This window comes from Pseudochaenichthys georgianus, chromosome 15 (genome assembly GCF_902827115.2).
Source record: "Pseudochaenichthys georgianus chromosome 15, fPseGeo1.2, whole genome shotgun sequence".
Taxonomy (NCBI): Eukaryota; Metazoa; Chordata; class Actinopteri; order Perciformes; family Channichthyidae; genus Pseudochaenichthys; species Pseudochaenichthys georgianus.
Window position 1 is genome coordinate 27,258,452 of NC_047517.1, and position 20,338 is coordinate 27,278,789.

Consider the following 20,338-nt stretch of genomic DNA (forward strand, 5'->3'; position numbering starts at 1 on the left):
AGATGGGGGATGTTTCCTCCTTGATGCAATTGATGCATTTCCTACAGTACAACAATCAGTTCGCCCATACTGTACATTCACTTTCTGTCTACTAGCTTTTATCTAGTCTCTGTGAATTCACGATTTGTATCAACTGTTGCCTGGAGCGTGTGAAGATCCTCTCAACCTTCTTCTTATTGAGCAAAAGCTTATTGGAATTCAGAAATGAGTGTTGCTTAAGGGCTTTATTAAAATAAGCCAATTTAGCATTCTTTTATGTGGTGTATCTGCCAAGGTAGGTTTACCATAAATGCTGATAAATCATTGCATGCCCAGGAAGGCTGACATCCATTTGAATTAGACAATCAAAGTAGGAAATCCTCCACAACCTGATGATGCACTCACTGAATTGCATGTTTGACATCAAATATTACCCCCCCCCCCGGATTAACTGAATTGCGGCGAGTAGTTTGATGGGTAATTACACCCAGAGGTAGAGGAAACCCTTAGCTGTTGCGCCTCAGTAACTCACTAACTACAAATAAGTATATATATATCAACCATTCAAGTGTGAGTCCATTGTAAGTACTGACCCGGGCAGAGGTCCAGCTTCAATGGCTGCTGCGATATACCTACAGTCGACTTACAGTAATTGTTGTGACATGCTCTTTGTGTAATTATGTATAAGCCTCCCATTAAGGCTAACGTTGTTACCAGTATGAAAGCAGCACCAAAGAAAGCTAATATAAAACGAATATTACACCATGTTAAGTAGCACTGCACAGAATGAGGTGTCAGTATCAGCTACCGTGCTTCTCAACATTAAAGGTGCTATTATTTTCTGGTAATCAAGTTTCCAGATTTAATTTGAATGAGCTTCCCATTGTTATATCTACAGAAGAGTCCTAACAAAATAAAGAGTGCTTTTCATTTCAATTATACAATGAAGAGAATCAGGTTTTAACTGAGAATGGCACTCCAACACAAAGCAATCGGAACTGTTGCATCACTTTAAGCCATTTTGTTGTTTGAAGTACTTAATCATTCAAGTGATATCAAGTGCACTCTTTTTGGAAGCAAACAATATCTCATCTCTTAACACTCATATCTGAACTTGCACCAAAGTCGACGGCACAAAGCTCGTCTGATAGGAAGTGAAGTGACAACTGCAACAGAGTCTGTGTGAAGACGAATAAAAAGAGCAACTTAAAACTGCAGTGTTTCAGCAGTTTCTTCTGGTGTTGTCAATTCAGATGTTGTGCTTCTGTTGTCAGACGTCTGGCAACAGAGCAGCCTTGACACGGCATTAGAAGATTTGATGGAGCTGATATGATGACAAACAGAACATATTGAGTGCCGATGCCGATGCTAAATACCACGCAGTCCCCTTTTTAAAGGTCTCTCATTTATAAAGCTCATAGACAGGCGCATGCTTTCCTTCTGAGCAAAATACCAGGTCATGTGTCTGCTGGTTTGCCTCCAGGATTGAAGGGCTCGGAGGCAACTCTAGAAAGTGTTAAATGTGTTAGCAGGTTTAAACAATTAATGAGAGGAGCCAGCCTGTACGTGAGTGTGTTTCTCAGCCTCCATGGGCTCATTAGCGTCTCCCCTTAAAGTGAATTCAATCCCTCACACTGTTTCTCTCCACCGAGCTTGTCATTAGGTCGACCATACTCTGTTGCTTCAATTCTTTAAATGAACGTGTTGTGTCAGCTTAAAGCCCTTTACCTATTTTTATTTCAAGACTTTAAAAATGGTGATTAATACCCTGAGACAATGTCCTTGAAGTTGTAATGGCCCATCCACACGGCGGCGTGCGTTGAAGCTTCAACGCTTCTGCCCGTTCACTTTGAATGGGGTGACGTCATTCGCTCCATAGTTTGCCACTAGAGAGCACAGTTAACTACAATAAGTGTTGGCTGATTAGCCTCCATTTAGTTGCTGCCATGGTGTTAAGCCAGGAAATAGAATCGCCTGGTTTGAAGATATGTGTACTAACAACCTGAGATAAGAATAAAACATTGGTAACATTGAATTGAATCACTTATAAGCTACCGAATGTTCTGCATCAATGCTACAATTAGGATTTGGATATTAATATTTCACACTGAAATACATAATACATTTGAAAAAAGAGGAGTTCCTTATGGTACCTACAGCAGCCCGGGACATTGATTATGGTGTCCCTAATGCATAACAAGGTTGTGATTGGCCCCGGTGCAAATATTGTTTTGGGCCCCCCCCCATCGCCCCAAACATAAGCGCACGCTGATGCGCTCACACACGCACGGACACACACAGCACTCATAAGCGCCACATGTAGGCTATCAACAACAGTCTAATTTTGTCAGTTTAGCTGTTACATCTCCTTGTTCTCTCTTGTCCTTTCTCTTTTGAGCGCCACTCTTGTGCTTTGGTTTGCTGTACATTATAAATTGCAAGCTATTCAATTTTTTATAATGCTGCCAAACTTGCTGCTGCTACTGTAGCTGCAGTACATATAACTTTTGAGGTTGATTAAACGGTTCGCTCGCCACGCAAGGTATCACATGACATGAAAGGGAGCAAGGTCATTGGACAGACATATTTTGAAGACTGCGTGAAGCGGTTAACGCCATTGGGGCCCCCAAAAAAGATATTATATAAAAAATAAATTAAAATGAAACATGTTTTGTTTGCATGGGCCCTTGGCCGGCTCTGGGCCCCGGTGCATTGCACCGGCTGCACCGGCGATAGTTAATCCACTGCGTTATAGTCTCACTATGTAATGCAGACACATGTTTGGCAGAAAGCACAAGAGATGCATTTTGTGTAGTGAAGTGCCTGTCATTACTCCTCCCCGTTCATTTGAAATATATTCATGTACATCTGGGATACCTAAGAAACATGGCTGCAAAGTGCTGAGAAATTCTGAAGTACAAATACTTGTTACATGTTGGCCTGCCCACTCTATACCAATAAAGCTATTTGCTGTCAGTATAACATGCCTCAATTACAACATTGACAAATATGTTTCAACACAAACAATGTAGATAATGAAAGATGGATCATTACATTACATTACATTACATTGCATTTAGCTGACGCTTTTATCCAAAGCGACTTACAATAAGTACATTCGACCAGGAAGACACAACCTTGAGGAAAACAGAATCATATAAGAACATCAGGTTTCAAAGAGCCAATCGTTTCAAGTGCTGCTCAACTGGCTAAGCCAGTCCTTTATTAGTATATAAGTGCTCTGTTAGCAGTTCTTTGTTAGTCATTAGTTAGGATCACAAATTAATCTGCTCCTTTTGTTTGTTGACAGCAGCCTGATACATAGAGCCAGGTTAGTTAGTGTGAGTATGCGGCTGTACATGGCTACATGGAAGAAACAAAGCATACATAGAAGGATATGAACAATGATCAGTCCCTCATCCCTCATAACAACACACTTTTGAAGGTGTACACAGTGGTGTATAAGAACGTGTTTTAAGTATGTTATTCCCACAAGGTTTGCCTTTGCAGATCAGGACTCTGGACATTCTAGTTTGGCTTAATAAATGCAATTTAGCAGGAGAGAAAACATCTGGGCAAATCTGGCTGGAGATACCCAAGTCGCCAATTTGGTTTTGTAGAGCTGTGAATCTGCTACTCATACAAAACAAGCACTGCTGCTTTGTGTGCACAAGCATTAGAGCATTTACAATATGTTTTTGTACTTGTTTCTGTAGTTTTTTTAATCATTGTATGCAGATGTCTGATTATTTCCATTCCCAGTAAACCGTACTACACCCAGATAAATACACAGTCACAAACATCCCCTGGTCTCGATTCTATGACCAACTTCACTTATGATGATTTCTCGGTCATCAATACACAATTAAAGCATAGCTGAAAGGCAGGATTAGTCCTCAGCACCTGCTCCTTTTGGATTAAAAAGTGAAACGGGAGGGCTGGACATGCAGGGAGGCTCAATTATACACTACAGAAAGACATTGTGATACCTCAATACAACATCTTTATTTTTGTATAGTTTATGTACCTAACAAGCATTTTTTTATACTGTAATTTATGGTGAATTCTGAATGGTTTTCAGATGTTGAATGTCTTTGTTAATCAGATGAAAGGTCTCAGGCCTTCACTTTCCCGTTTACCTGGCCATAATTACACCACTAGAAGTGTTCATGGTATTGTTTTTTCTTTAGAAGTGGGAAACACATTTAAATGTTTGATGTGATAATAAAGAGAGCAATTATTTAATATTGTGAAGATAAGCGGTCAGCATAATTACTTCTGTTCCTGTTGTATATCACTCTGTGCTTATCATAATTACGCCATGACCATACTTGGATTCACTGGTTTGAATATCAACGTAAAGTGCTTAGTCTCTGAGATTCAAATAACCTCTGAGTCACAACTAATGTCTGGGTCAAATTACTTGATCTAATTGAATGCGTTTACTTCATGCATGATCACAGAAAATAAGTTTGAAGTGAATCTTTTGCACTAAATTCACCCTATTTATGGCCAGATTTTTGTTTTTAAGGCTAATAGAAAAAGGCCTATTTCATGAGTGCTGGTCATGGTGTGAGCACACAGCCCTCACTGCATTATTCAGCTGATTTTCCACCAGAATGTGGTGGTATTGTCAACTTAGATTAATAGTGTCATCATAGAATATGTATTTTTTTATTCTCATTTCTCCAAGGGAATCCCTGTGTTCTTTCACTGCAGCATCTCCCTCTAAGTACGTGAAGAGACTATAGAGTAGGATGATGGTTGCTAGTTTTCCACCCTGTGCTATGGCGGAGAAAAGTGGCGAGATCACTGCAGTACATTAAAAGTTACATGCGGGCCATTGCATGAACAAAAACAAAATAAAATCCAAAAAGTGCAAAACAATGGAAATTATTTGTAGATTTAGTTGCAATATTTAAGAGAAAATCAACATTTTTATTGTAATCTTGACATTCAAACAGTTTTTTTTCCCCCAGGCTGCATAGCCAAGAATGATTTGATATCATCATCAGAAGAAATATCCTGGAGCTACTCCACTGAAACAATGGTGCCAAGTTTATGAACACCACAATGATGCTTGGGGCGATTTTAATGATGCTAGCATTTTCTGGGTCATAACTATTAACTCTGCGATGAAATAAAGGTTAATCAAAACCTCCTTGAATCTTTGTAGTCGCACACGGCTTTTTCTCCACAGGAAGGCTTAGGTTGCTAGGAGATGGTCTGATGTATATTCTGCATCATCCGGCAACGAAACAACTGTGTGAGCTTGCAAACATTTTATTTTTCAACTTTTGTAAAACCTGATTTATTTGTTTTATTTTAAATACAAAGACTAGGGAAATCTGAAAGCTGTCTGTATTGTAGGGTTTATTTAATGTTTTGTCAGCTGGTTGCTAAGATATGGAGCAATTATCAATGAATTCTCACCACATTGTAATGAGATTGTGGATTAGTTTAATCCTCACATGATTGATCATTCATATTTAATACGTGGATCTCATTTTCAAGCAAAACACATTTGCAAACCCATTACAATGTGTGATGATCAACAACAGGGATTGAACCGTCCCTCTCTCTTGCTACATTTTGTGACCACAGTATGGTGGTTAGCTTGTTGGCATTCATCCCTCGAAGAACATTTCATACATTTAAAAAAAGAAAAAAAACATGCATAAATCTGTTACAAAATTCAGAGGTTAGATATATAAAGACACTGTTCTCTTTTTAACTATTAAAAAGTTAAGGAATATAAATATTGTTTGTATAGATTAACAAATATAATCCCCAAACTAATCCATCTCAAACACACACACACCCAGACACATACACACAAACACACAAACAAACACACTTGGACTGATCTTTTAATTATTTTGAAAGCTATATTCTAAATTGTCCATCGTGTTCCTTATTTATTTTTGTGGTATTATTTTGTTCATAGGCCTACATTGATCCCGCTTTGTCATTGTGATTGTGCATTGCATGACGAGGTTAATGGAAGCACTGCTTTGTAAAAGGACAGCCTTCATTCTTTAGAAGATCTGTGCTACAAAGACAAGAACAAAAGCATAATTGCAGCTGGGAAATTAGGAGCTTATTTGTATCTAGAGCACAGCTATATGTCATGTCTGATCCCCTCTTTGTACCAGCTCTCTCCGAACCTTCAGCTGTTAGTTTGGCACAGACAGTATTCACAGTCCCACTAGTTTGTCACAAGTGATGTGGGATGGGAAAACAACAGTGAGACAGTTTGGCTGCAGACACAGCATGGCCTTCTGTTTCATTCAGAACTGACTATGTTTACAAGGAATCAGTCAGCTGGGGGAAATCAGGTTAAAGCAGCACATTGCAGTTAAAACGCACTGCAATAACCTGGTTAGTATAACACCCACGTCAGTAATGAGATTTCTTCCCCTAGGTGCTTTCGAATATTTTGGAACTACGGCTTAAATACTTAAAGTGTGCTGGTGATACTGTATGTGACACCTCAGCTTGAGGATTTCAGAGTATTTGGAGTCCCTCTCAACCAACCCAGTCTCATGGCATTTCGTGTTCACCAACACGATTTTTAATCTATTGATTCGTGTTCACCAACACGATTTCCCCCTTTTTTTCGTGTTGCACAGCACGATTTTAAAAGCAATGTATTTCTACTGGTAATGTGTTTCGTGGCTGCAGCACGTCTTTTTCTCCGGTCGGGTCGTGGAAGACCGGAAGCTGTGTGGTTCATAAAAACATGTTCTTACTCAATATCAAGCCACAATTATTGCTTTTATTTTAAATCCTATAATTTTGGACTTTTGTTGCCGTCTGTGAGGAAAATAAATGGGGCTCAGAGCCTCAGAATACTGAAATCTGTATTTTTTAAATCTTTTTTTCCTTCTAATTTGTTATTCTTTTCAAAATAACACACTGTTATTTACTCACCAATAACACACAATTATCCTTGCTTTTATTTATTGGTTTAATTCCATAATCTCGGGCTTTTTTGGCGTCAGGAACTGAATTTCAAAATAAAAATAACCGGAAACAGACGTAGGCCTCTAGGAGTTTAGGATGGCCGAAGACACTACACTACCCATAATCCCCAGCTATCGTTTAGGACTACAGTCCCCGTGATTAATATTCAAACTCTGGGATTGGATGTTGGAGTGGCAGTGCGCCAAGGTTACGTCGAGCGTCAAACAGCTGTTTGAAATGGAACGAAACCATGCCAGACTATCCAAAACTGGAATCGAACACCCCCCCAGAACTACACATGCTGGCTATTGTGTTTCGCAAAATGTTCTATGGAAAGAATAACAAATTAGAAGGAAAAAAAGATTTAAACAATACAGATTTCAGTATCCTGAGGCTCTGAGCTCCATTTATTTTCCTCACAGACGGCAACAAAAGTCCGAAATTATAGGATTTAAAATAAAAGCAATACTTGTGGCTTGATATTGAGTAAGAACATGTTTTTATGAACCACACAGCTTCTGGTCTTCCACAACCCGACCGGAGAAAAAGACGTGCTGCAGCCTGCAGGCACGAAACACGTTACCAGTAGAAATACATTGCTTTTAAAATCGTGCTGTGCAACACGAAAAAAAGGGGAAAATCGTGTTGGTGAACACGAATCAATAGATTAAAAATCGTGTTGGTGAACACGAAATGCCATGAGACTGGGTCAAAATAACTTCCCAGGTCCAAGTTTATGAACTAATTTTACTGCAGGAAGATGACAATAAATGTGTTCCTCTTAAAATGCTGTTTATTTTTAATCAATCAATCAATGTTTATTTGTATAGCCCAATATCACAAATGTTACATTTGTCTCAGTGGACTTCACAGTTTTAATGAACTTGCATTGCCTTGAGACTGTCTTACTGGCTTGAGGCTGTGTTGGGACTTTAAGTGAATCATAATGTTTTTAATTACTTTAGCACTGAGTAGAGGCAGTTTTAAATGTGGTTAGTCTAGACTAGACTGGAGCTATTTCAAATTGTGTCACACATATTTGTGTCTATATATAACTCAATCTTCCAGGTAGTGCATCTGTCTTTGAGATTGGTATATTTCCCAGAAAGTATAACACATGTTTGGATTATAAATGTTTCAGATTAATGTAGCAAATATGCATATACTTTCTTCATCTTGCCCTTCAACAGTTTTGGGTGTATTGACGAATATTCGTCACTCGCTGCCATATCTAGTAATAAGAGAGATGAAGTTGCCCCATGTCTGATGTCATCTCAATGTACAGTTGCATGGAGAACTGCTTAAAAATGTTGGCAGTCCTTGGATTGAAGTCAGTTCCAATACCCTGGACATATTTCAAGCGAACGCTCTAGGTATGCACAGAGTCACTCTCCCATTCATTATCAATGGAGCAGCTCCGGGCTGTAAATCAGTATGACATCACAGATGAAATGCTTGGTTCCTAAAATGTGAGCTTTGGACAGACTGCTCTTATGTGGAATTTGGATACTAACTGAGCTTGCTACAGCCGGTTTATTCGATGCCCCAATTTTAAGATGCTGCCTCCTACCTACCTCTACTGGTTAAAAATATACGAGTAAAGACTTGAGTCCATTCAAACGTAGATTAGATCAATATCTTAACAACAATATGTCTTTGGCTGGCCTTTGCTCTTACTGTTTATATCATATGTGAACAGTTGTTAACAGCTATTATCTCATCCTGTACAACCAAAATAGTATTTGACTTAACCTTGGTTCAAAAGACATGCCTTGCATTTCATGTGCTTATGCATTCATGTAATTAAACATCACCTTTGCAGTTCATACAGACGCAAAGCTACTGTATCTAGTATTTAAGCATCAATTTGGACCAATCAGCGGGGGCTTAACGTAACGGCTCCGCGGACGTAACGTAACGGCTCCACGGATTGGTCCATTTCGTTCCGGGGACGACATGACATCATGATGTACCCGGAAGAATCAAATGGACAGTGACGTATCTCCAACGAGTCGTTTTGGGGAGGTATTTTCTGTTTTTGAGTTTTACTCCCTAAATGGTGTACTTTGAGGGTTTTGACTCTGCAGACCGTTTACATGCATAAAAACCTTCATAACACACAAGGGGACGGGCAATAACCGGAAAAGCATGACATATCACCTTTAACTCAAAGTTATGAATGCTCTTTCGAGTACTCGATAAATGCTTCAGCCTATTTAAAAGGCCTTGAAAGTATAAATGCACGTTTTTAATGCCATAGCAATTGAGTAGCCCTGGATAATGCCAGTTTTAAATCTTATGATGTACGAGCCACTGACACATACAAACATGTTCATAGTGAATGGAAATGCTTTAAATCCAATCCAAAGTAATACATTGTGACTGTCATGTACTGAATATGTAAGATTACATTATTTTAGGAATGGTACAAGACATCAGTATGTAGAAAATATATGATATGTAAAAGTAGACTTCAATGTTCTAGGGACTTAATTAAATGTTAAATATAAATATGTTTGTATACTGAACAGGAGCTTGCCTAAATTGCAGGAAGACCAAACACCTTTGAAAAAAGCTACATCTTCTATCGTTCTTAAGCAGACAAAGCAACCATCCATTTAAATGATGTCTATTAAGAAGTAGTGCTGATGGCCTATTGTACTTTTCAGCATCATTATTAAGTCTAGTTTTCCATCTTTCCTAAACCCACACAATTTCCTGCCACTGTTTTTCTTTCTTGGAAAGCTCAAGACATCACTGGATTCTAATAATAACATATCTCTCTCTTACAATGAGGGTTGGATTTACAATGATGAAAACATAACATATTGGCCCTTTGTGATGGTTTGAGGCATATGTGATGGCCATCTATTGTGCAGTTTATTTTTTCCATTATCGTAGGACTGCATAGAAGCTGCCTAGACTGTTCTCATCACACTGCAATCTGGCCTACAAAACAGAACCACACCACATTGTTATGAATTTATGCAAGTTCGCTGTCGAAACTAATTTGCTGGACCAGTTTGTTTCTTTGGCTTGCATTCAAAAGGAATATAATCATTTCACAAGAGATATGAAATCATCCTGACTGTGTGGGAAAAATGGGTCAGACTTAAGTAAACAATAATGCATCACATTTGTTTGTGCATTAGTTTATTTTGATTGCAGTGTGAAATCTGTTGCTACACAGTAAAATATCTACTGAATGTTATGGAAGTTTGCAGCTGATATTTTTCATTTACTTGAAAATGTGTGACAATTTATATCTTTCATCAGTCTTCGTCTAAGGCAGTTCATGTAATCAGGCTTTACAAAAAAAGTTATACAAAGTACATCTGTACCTACAGTATATACCTTACTTTTTGTTACCTGCCTTTATGTAGACTGAAAATAAAACCAACCAGCCTTAAAAACAAGTACACATTTTCACCAAGAAGAACTTCAGGCATACATCTGTGGTCGAAAACAGATATCAGGAGCAAGAATTGGGCACCAGCCAAAGATGTTCCTTTAGCTAACCTTTCCATTATGTTCATCATGAACAAAGCAGCCAGTGCAGAGGTGTGAGGGGCTGATCTGGATACTGCACAAAGATCACACTTAAGATTGTGCAACATGATGAGATGATGTACTCTAGGCAGACAGTATATCCCTGTGTATTTAGTCAAAGAATGGATTACATGTGTGAAGTTATCAAACAAGCATTTGTCATCCAGGACAAATAGTTACTCCAGTTTGTGTGAATCAGAGGTTTTTCAGCTTTTACAAAAGGTTACAGCTGAAGCGGATGTATTGGTGTTTCTCTGGTTCCATGGATGGCAATAGCTGTGTGTTACCTAATTACTTTGATAAAGCCTGGACTTTCCATGTAGCGCCTTCAGCAGGTCAATATTTCAATTTGTCTAATACCGTGTTTTATGACCAAATATAAGCACACATATTGACATACCCACTTTTTTGCTAGGTAGCACTGACACTGCGGACTGCATTCTTAGCTGTTTGTTGATTCTGGTATGACACATGAAATGCAATCTAGGAAGGCATTTTTTGGAACGATGCTAGGCTTTTATATTGTAGTGTTTGAAAACCTATTTGTATAATATTTAAATGTATTAGAATGTATATGATGCTGAGAAATCGGGTATAAAAGAGGTTTCATAAGGCATAGGGAGAGCAATTTGCATTCCTTCATACCGCAGGGATTTTTATACAACAACTTGCAGCCAGGAAATGATGATTGTATGTGGGTACAGTAGCGATATAGCTCCTCGCTAAATTGATGGGAGAAAGTTGATAGTTTCCCCACGCTGATCATCATTATGTTCAGGGCCCCATATAAACTCAGTGTCAGAGAATATTTTAATCCGATCTCTTTGTGTCTAGAGATTCTCAGCTTTTCTGAGAAACTGTTATTACAAAGATATGCTTTTCGTTAAGTTGCATATGCTCCTGCCTGTAACTTGAGGAGGACACGGATCAAGAGGTCCTCTGCCTTCCTGTGAGGGAGAAGTTTGGCACCATGTGAGTTGGTAATACAAACTGGCCTTTGTTCCAATGTCTGGTAATGATTAAGGTAGGAAGGGCGGGTTTTTAGGTCCCTCCTTATGGAAATACAGTTCATGTATTTTACCCTTTGTCTTCAGAGTTTGCTAGGTGGCCCACATGAAAGTGTGATATACTTTGTGACCTCTCCGGCCGTATTATACTCTCAATAAATATCAGTGTTTGACTAAAGCCACTCCTGCTTCCATCCTTTCCTGAGCCTTGGCTCTGCATTGCTGCACATAAGTTTCCATCACACTCAGCATGGGAATAGTGTATGTATGACTTGCACCTCACCCACTATGAAAATGAAAACTTTTCTCCAGAGGAAGAATCTCTGTTTAAAGAATGAAACAGCTGCAGCTTGTTTCCTTTGTTGCTGTGACTCTGGTTTACTTTGGCAGAAAGGCATACACAGACAGATGTTTCTCATGTCAAATTAAATCAAAGGCAATTAGAGATTATTAAGCATTTAAAGTGCCAATACGGCAGGGGTATTATATCCCTCCTCATTTGGTGGTGGCTGTAAAACGTATATTTTACTTTTGGCAATGTGTGCTGCACAGTGTGCCCCGTGACAGCTGGTGCACATGTTTACTGTATGTGTTTGTGAGTGTGTGCCTGAATAAGTGTCGAGGTTTTCTGAGACAAATACTTCTAGTCTTATAATTTGACTGCATAAGTTGCTTTCCATTATTTCTGGTTGGTCACTAGTCATTGTGAGCACACAGACATGTTCAGTCCTAAAATATATTCGTAGATCATCCTCCTCTTCCTCCTCTTAGTCATGTCAGGCATCATTGCTCAGACTGCAGTGATGTGTTGCAGATGCCCCATAGCCATGGCTGCACAATAATATGATGGAGAAAGGTGTAGGCTACTGGATAATTGTATACTTTTTATTTACATTAAGTAATGCTTCCTAGATGTTGTACTTCTTGTCCGTCAAAAGGAAAGGCTTCACATATAAAAAAAAGTGGTGATGGAAGAATTGGATGTTATTAAAGAGAGAGGATCCACATACTGTTTTCTACCCCTATTTTGAAAACATATCTTCAGTGTTTTTCCATTCTAGTATGTAAATGAAAATGAACACACACATTGAACAAATGGCATGTTCAATATGCAATGTAGAAAACTGTAAACACTTGCTGTTGTGATGTCCACACATTCAGTTACATCTCCATATGTAAGTTAAAACATGCTCACTTTTATGCAAGGATATGTTGCAAAGTGTTTTCAGTAAATTGATGGGAAGACATTGAGAAACGTCTTAACATGTCTAGAGACAGGAATAACAATAATTCAAAAAGGACATTACAAAGAAATTCTCTAGGATTGTTTGCGGTGAAAGTATTGCCCATTTTTTTTTAAAGGAAACATGTTTTATAACTGATTTATTCATACTGACTTTGTTCAACAGCATTTCTCCAATGCTGACTAATAAACTCCCACAGAGGGCTGCAGGGGTTAGAAATCAGGTGGTTTTGTCATCTTGGCAAGTTAAGAGGATCTACAAATGTTTTGGCAGCATGTTAGATGTCCTAAAGACAGCTGTGGCCACAGCACGTGTGCTTCGTCACTGCTCAAGTAAATCGGTGTCATCCAAATAAAAGTGGAATAGATATTATGAGTGTGAATTAGATGTTGAACATTTGGGATTATTAAAGTCTAGTCTGAGCAGAGACTTTTTTAAATGGCCTAGTAATTTTAGGCCTGCATTAAAAGTTAGCATGAAACTCAAACAATAAAGAATTTTGTGGTTAATGGCCACCAAGTGCATTAGTCTGCAAAGCAATACAATACTGCATTTGAATCTTACATTACACAAAGATATCAGTGGTTCAAAGTTATGTGTGTATTGTCCTCAAAAACTCAGTCAGGTGATACACTTTAAAATCTAAATCCTTCAGATGTATCCCCAAAAAAGCATGTTCTGGTTTGGTGCAAATGTGTTGAAGTTGCTTCAAACAAGTGCAACATTTTGCTGCAGTGGTTCAAATTGTGAATTGACATAATACAAATGAATTTAACATCTGTTAAGGAGAACTTTTATCCTCCATGAACTAAAACTGAAATTGTTGTTAGCTTTTAGCTTTCAGGAAGAGAGCTAATTGCATCTCTTATTTTTTGCCCCAATGTTCAACAAAATACCTCCTACATGTGTGCATCAGGGTTTCCGCTAGGATTTTTTCTCGCCGGTCAAATGTCCGGGCAGAATTTATTTTACCGGACTAATTTGAAACTTACCGGTCATATTTCAATAATAATAATAAGAGTTGTGTAGCAGAGTTTCCGTTAGCAGGTAATTACCGGACTATGAGCAGATATGCTTCAGTTTAAAACTCAGTTCACGGGGCTCATTTTTATATTGCTTCAGTTTATAATCGTAACAGATCGAAAAATTCAGATTCATTTTTCAATAAATGATTCCACAAACAACAAACATAATTATTACATTCAAACAAACTACTTGTAGTAGATAACGTACATTATTCAGAAGTTTACATCAACTTTGAATAATAACACGGGAGAAACGGATCCTCTCTTTCCCTCCCTCTCTCTCCTGACAGCACGTCAGTTTCTCATGCAGCTCCTGCAGCTCGCTAAACAGAGGGCGGGGCTTCAGGTGATTATGCAGAGCTGCGTGTCTCGGTCAGACTCAGCAGCTGATCTGATCTCTCTCTCGCTCCGGTTACACTTCACTCGCGTTTATGTCCATATCGATCAGATCCAGCTCTCCTGATCGGCCTTTATAGAGAGCACCGATCAAACTATTAAGAGTGAATATCGGCCGATAATGACCGGCGGCCGATCGATCGGAGCCTCCCTAATTATTACCAGACATTTTGACCGTCAGGTTTTGAATTTACCGGTTTTTTATAAATTTTACCAGCTAAAAACCGGTAATTACCGGCTAACGGAAACCCTGGTGTGCATGTAATATTTACTTTCATTTGAAGATATTATTTGAGTCCAAATAATGTCAAAAAAGAAAGAAAATAAAGTTATTTCATTAAATGTATGCAACAACAGATTTCTTGTTGCCATGTAAGTCTTTAGTAATGAAACAACTGCCTTTTTTCACCTCTCATACCCACTTGTTTATTTCGGTTTGCTTTCTTCTGACGCCCTTAACCTTTTATATATCATATGCAGATCATGGATTGAGCTAAAAGCATATTTGAAACAGGCCTCAATGCTAACCCAATAAACTGCAATCCAACATTTAGATTTTCTTCTAAACCTGGAGGCCTATCAGAAACAGCCCTGTAGCCTTATCTTGTGCCATATCTGCGGTTACCAACATTATTGATGTTTGGGATAAAAGTAAGCTCTGTGTGTTGTCTCTATGGGGTTAGTCCACTGTGAAGCTAAGATCAGAGGCGCCTCTGGCCAGAGATGACCCTGACTGAGTCACATACTACCAAAGAGAGAGAGATTTTAATTATTTAGAATTATACAGCACTGTGGAACTCTGGCTAGCTCTTGTTTATAAAGGTCTAACACAACCTGGCATCCTCTTGAATGATGAGCACAACAACTATGCTATGCGACTGAGAGTGAGAGTGGAAGTGCCCAGAACGTTGGGAGTATTGACTGTCACAGCAAAACAACTGAAGTTCAATTAACTTGAGAAAGGAAGCCCTCCCTTGTAATATCATCAGCGGCATAATTTACGACCCGAGGGTTTCCAAAAGATGTAGCTCACCACTCAAGTTACTAAGGCAGATATATTTATGAAAATCTGTGTTGTAGATTAATGAACCAGCAACAGGGGGGTCCTTTTGACTTTTAAATTAAATTCTTAGAAGATACATTTTTCAGAGGGAGTTTTGCCCAAGTGAGACAGATAAGTATAGGTCCTTGTGATTACAACGTAAATGCATCAAACCCTGATGCCTGCAAACAGGGTGCGCAGTCATTAATAGTAGAATTTAAAAAAATGCAGGAGTCTGGATTATAATTAAAAAGCGAAAGCTTCCATCACACCTCCATCTGTACTCTTTCCCAAGTATCTGAGAGTTTAAAACCTGTTAAGCCCCAAGGTCCCCGCCGGTGGGTACTTTTCTTTTTTTTTCACGACACTGTGTCTCAGGGGATCTTAATATTTAAGAAACTATTAATGTGTTATACCAGATTAACGGGAATAATCTCAGCTAACTGACGATACAAACAATTTTTACCAAAACAAAACACAAGTCTCATAAGAAGCATCTAAATGACCCCTGAGCGAAAAATGCTAACGCACGTTGGCACAGAACTCAAGATAAAAGATACCCGTATTACTTATTGTAGCTGCACATACAAGATATCTGATTAAAGCTGAGGTTCCACAGATTATTTAGGTATATATAGGTACATCACTGAGTGATCCGAACTCTTGACAGGGAAAGCAAACACATACATCACAACACGTACCTTTACAGAGCTTTTACGGTAGATCGTCTCACCGTAGCTGTCAATCTGATCAAAAGACTGGTTCAATGGCATTAAAACGAGAAAAAACGCGGCTGAATTGGTTAATCCATAGGTTGATAATGTTTCTGGGTAATATTTTTTTTTATTTATAATCCATAATTCCTTTTTTATGTGAAAATCGGAGAGTCAAAGTTAGCTGCTAATGGTAGCCACCAGAGTTATCGCAGCTTCCGGTCTTGGCTATAGAGTGGCGAAGTCACGCCCATCTACTTCCGGTCCATGGGACCTTATTTCGGAAAAATAATGTATTGATGTCAATGGAGAGAGAAAACGTATCTTTCGATCCCATTTTAATTGTGCCATGAATTACACATATGATGTTTGTCAATCTTACAAAATAATTTCCATGTCAAAAAAGTCACAGTTTGTCGTAAAACTGTTGAAATATAAGACTATGAAAAATATGCAACTAGAAAGAATACAAATCCCAGATTTGTATTCTTTCTAGTTTTCTTTCTAGTTTCTAGTTTCTAGTCTAGTTCAGACAGGGCTGCTGAGCCTAAAGACTTCTCACCCACACTAAATCATGGCACCATATCACCCCGGTCCTCAAAGAACTACACTGGCTTCCCGTTACTCACCGCATCAACTACAAACTCCTGGTCCTTACCTATAAAGCCCTCCACCATCTGGCCCCCCCGTACCTCACTGACCTTCTCATCCCCTACCATCCTCCCCGGACCCTCAGATCCACCTCGGCCGGCCTGCTTTGGAGACAGAGCCTTCTTTGTGGCCACCCCAAAGCTCTGGAACTCCCTCCCCCAAGACCTCCGTGAGTCCGAGTCCCTCACTCTGTTCCAGTCCCGCCTCAAAACCCATCTTTTCACCTCTCTCTATCCGTAAAACACCCCCCCACTCATTTTCGACCTCCTCCTGACTGCCACTGTGTTTTGTTTTGTTGTTTTTGTTGTTTTTCTTAGTCTGCTGTCTACCTGCCCCAGTCTATCTACCCCCCCCCCCCCCCCCTCATATTGTAAAGCGTCTTTGGGTACTATAAAAGCGCTATATAAATCCAATATATTATTATTATTATTATTAAAGATGGATCTGTTGGTCCTGGCACCAGGGGGAGGGACAACTGATTTAGTATGAATAGGCGCTAAAAATGTGCCTGCATTTATTAAAGGTAGGGAGGTAAGAATGGAGAAACCAGCTCGAGTGCGCTAGAATCTGAAAGTACACAACCGAAAAAAATCTGTCCCTTCCTTCAGAGTTCCTTACAGAGCCCCTCCTCCAACACACACGAACGCGCACATGACCAATGAGTGCACGAGATAAGTTTGTGCACAGATGGAAGGCTGACAGGCAGGTAGGCCATCCAGTTATTTTAGCCGGGCCGGCTCAGATGATTGGTTGTGCTTTTTACAGCGCCACGGCTTCCACAGATGACATTTTTGTATGTATTTGTTGTCAAATCATTTAATATATTCATTGCTATCGGGATGTTAAGAGCATTCCATAGAATATATAACAAAAAGTGTTTCTGAAGTGAATTACCTACCATACCTTTAAATGTCAGCTAAAAGAGCAGTGAAATGAAAGACCTCTGCATTTTCTGTAAGGATATTAACAGTACTTAATGTCAGCTTAGTAAACAAAAAAACATTAGCTAACAGACTAATTTGCACCACTCATGGACCACACCCACCTTTTCTTGTGAAAAACTGGGTGACATACTGTCGCCCTTTAGTCCCTCTCTCTTGTCTTTCTCTCCTTTCTCTTCTTTGCTTAGAGCCTGACTTTGTTGGTCGTTGAAACATGGTACAACCGTACAACACACGTATGTAGGCTAAGTACTAGCATCCCTCCTCACATGCTTTCACTCTCTGCAAGTGCTGGTGCCACAACGCGTTTGGAGGCAGGACCAAACCATTACATGTAAATAGAAGGGGGTGTACAGAGGCTTTGGGTAATTCACTTTTGGAAGAAAATAAGTTCAATGAATCGTAAGTTTAGTGAGTAATTTATCAATATAACGTTCTATTAATGTTAATTATTGAGGATTGATGAAAGGTTACTTACATTTTTATTCTTAATGTTCTAAACATTTTGGGGCCCCTGTCAGTCACGGGCCCTTAGAATCGTCCTAACTTTTCACCCCCTTACGGCGCCCCTGTGTACAGACAGTACAGTACACTCTGACTGTACAGTCACTGTAGCCTATACTGGTGTGTAATGCGTATAGTCTACTCCAGTGCTTCTCAAAGTGTGGTCCGCGGACCACCGGTGGTCCGTGAGCGCCCCCGAGTGGTCCGTGAGTATATTGGTACAATTTCACATTTGAAATAAATAAATTAATTAAAGTTTTCCGCACTCTCGCGGGAATATCTCCGCAATGAAGCGAGCTTAAGTTTCACTTTCGATTGCATGACATAGCCCAGATAAACACCTTCATCACACATGTGGCCACTTGTTTGAACCATTTTCCGGCGATTTGTAAAAAACGATGTGTTTTTGGATATTTGTGGAATTAGGTGGTCCGCGAGTGTTTTTTTATTGGTTAAGTGGTCCTTGGTATGAAAAAGTTTGAGAAACACTGGTCTACTCTACACTCTACCTTTCAGCAACGTTTTAGGGATTTAGGCTCAGTCAGCTCAGGGACTGTTTGGTTACTTTAGTTTGGTAAATGAAATAAATGTTTGAACTTTGTAGTAGTTCACTGTAGTTGCTGTCATAAGTCATTTGTAGACTAAGTGGCAAAAAGTGTTTTTTTTTACATTTGTACTTTGTAGAGAAATGTAGACACAAGTTGGAAGGGAGCACAATAAACCTGATGAGTTTGAATTTGAGTTGATTATGAGTTAATTTTCAATTGATAATTAGCTCACAATAAGTTCACTTTAGTTACTCACACAAGCCATGGGTTCAGGTCCGGACTTATAAGTCCGGACCTGAACCTGAACCTCTGGACTTGAGTCCGGACCTGAACCTGAATGTGAGTCCAGGTACGCAGCACTATGTGTGTGTATATATATGTTTCCCATCTGCAGGATGAACATAATACACTCATACCCATTCCTTTTCTATGGCGGTCAAACCTGACCGAAAACGTCAAGGGTGTTTCACTGTTGAATAAATCACTCAAAATTCAATGCAAGTGGTGATCATCAAGTGTATATGTTCAGAGGCCTAGTGTGGAGGATAACATAAGGTATTGAGGCGATTGGATGAAAAACACAATATTTATGATTAAAATAAAAGTCATTCGGTCACTTTTGACCCGAAACGCAAGAGAAGGGTTAAAATGGACCTATCATGCTATATTTGAATACTATATTGTAGGCCTACTGTACCTATATAAAACATGTCTGTGAAGTTTTTTTTCAAAATACCAAACAGATCATGCATTTTAGCCATGCCTCATTTCACTTTATTTGCTCTATTCCAGCCCTGTTTTTGCAAGGGCTGATTCTGTGGCAAATGAGCTGCAGCTGACCACGCCACCCTGCAAAGGAGGGGGGCGAGGCACAAGCGTCATGTTACCATGCTGTTACCGTGCCACGGCAGCCTCTCATTCCCCTGATAGGTGGAGAGTTGCCCAAGCGGAGCTCCCTGTTTCTGACGTCAGAGATATTTCAAATCTGTATCAGTCTGTATCAGCTCCGTTGCAGCCCCGTTTTTAGAGATTTGGTTATGGAGGAAAAGAGAGAGGGGTGTGTTTTCTGACACTTGGTGAGTTCCCTGACACACCGGGGACACATATTCCTGTATAAAAGACGTACAAAAGTGCATTTTGCATGATAGGTCCCCTTTAAACATATGCTATTTCCAGATTTTTGAAGCATTCATGCAACTTTCTAACTTCTTTCTGAAACTTTTAAAACGGTTGTATTATAATGAGGGACTTTCATGTCAAGGTGTACTTTTACATACCTGATTAAAGGGTTGTTGTCGCACAACTGATCCTAATTAAAACACTTTATCTCTGCTCCCCCTGGATTCTTCTTCTTTTCTTTTTAGAGTTAACCACCAGTTACTTCAAAAAACACTAATTTGTCTGATATTGTCAAACAATACACACATGTGTGGCTTTGGGAGGGTTGTCCCAGAGGGCCGCTGTTTCAAATCGGTCACTGATTAAAAGCTGTGGAAAATACACCACAAAGTATGTGTGCCCTCAGGGATGACAATTATAATTCTAAGAGATTTGATAGACTACGGATATCTTAGGTTTTATTCCAGAAAGGTCATACGAGATAAAAAGAAAAGGCTGATTACATGGAAGAAAACATATGCTTCTGTCTAGATATAATAAAAGCTTAATTGAAATAAGCTTCATGGGGGCTTTGTTCATCAAATCTGTGCTCCTTTGATTTTTTAATTTCTTTTAATTTCTGATGATTTTTTGATGAAACATGTCTTTAATCAT

The 20,338-nt window shown here is 39.2% G+C and overlaps 1 protein-coding gene across 1 annotated transcript in view; it reads left to right on the plus strand.

Annotated features, from left to right (window-relative positions):
• The window catches only part of LOC117459991 (protocadherin-15-like), a 286,712-nt gene that overhangs the window by 144,002 nt on the left and 122,372 nt on the right, over positions 1 to 20,338 (plus strand). The window lies entirely within an intron of this gene.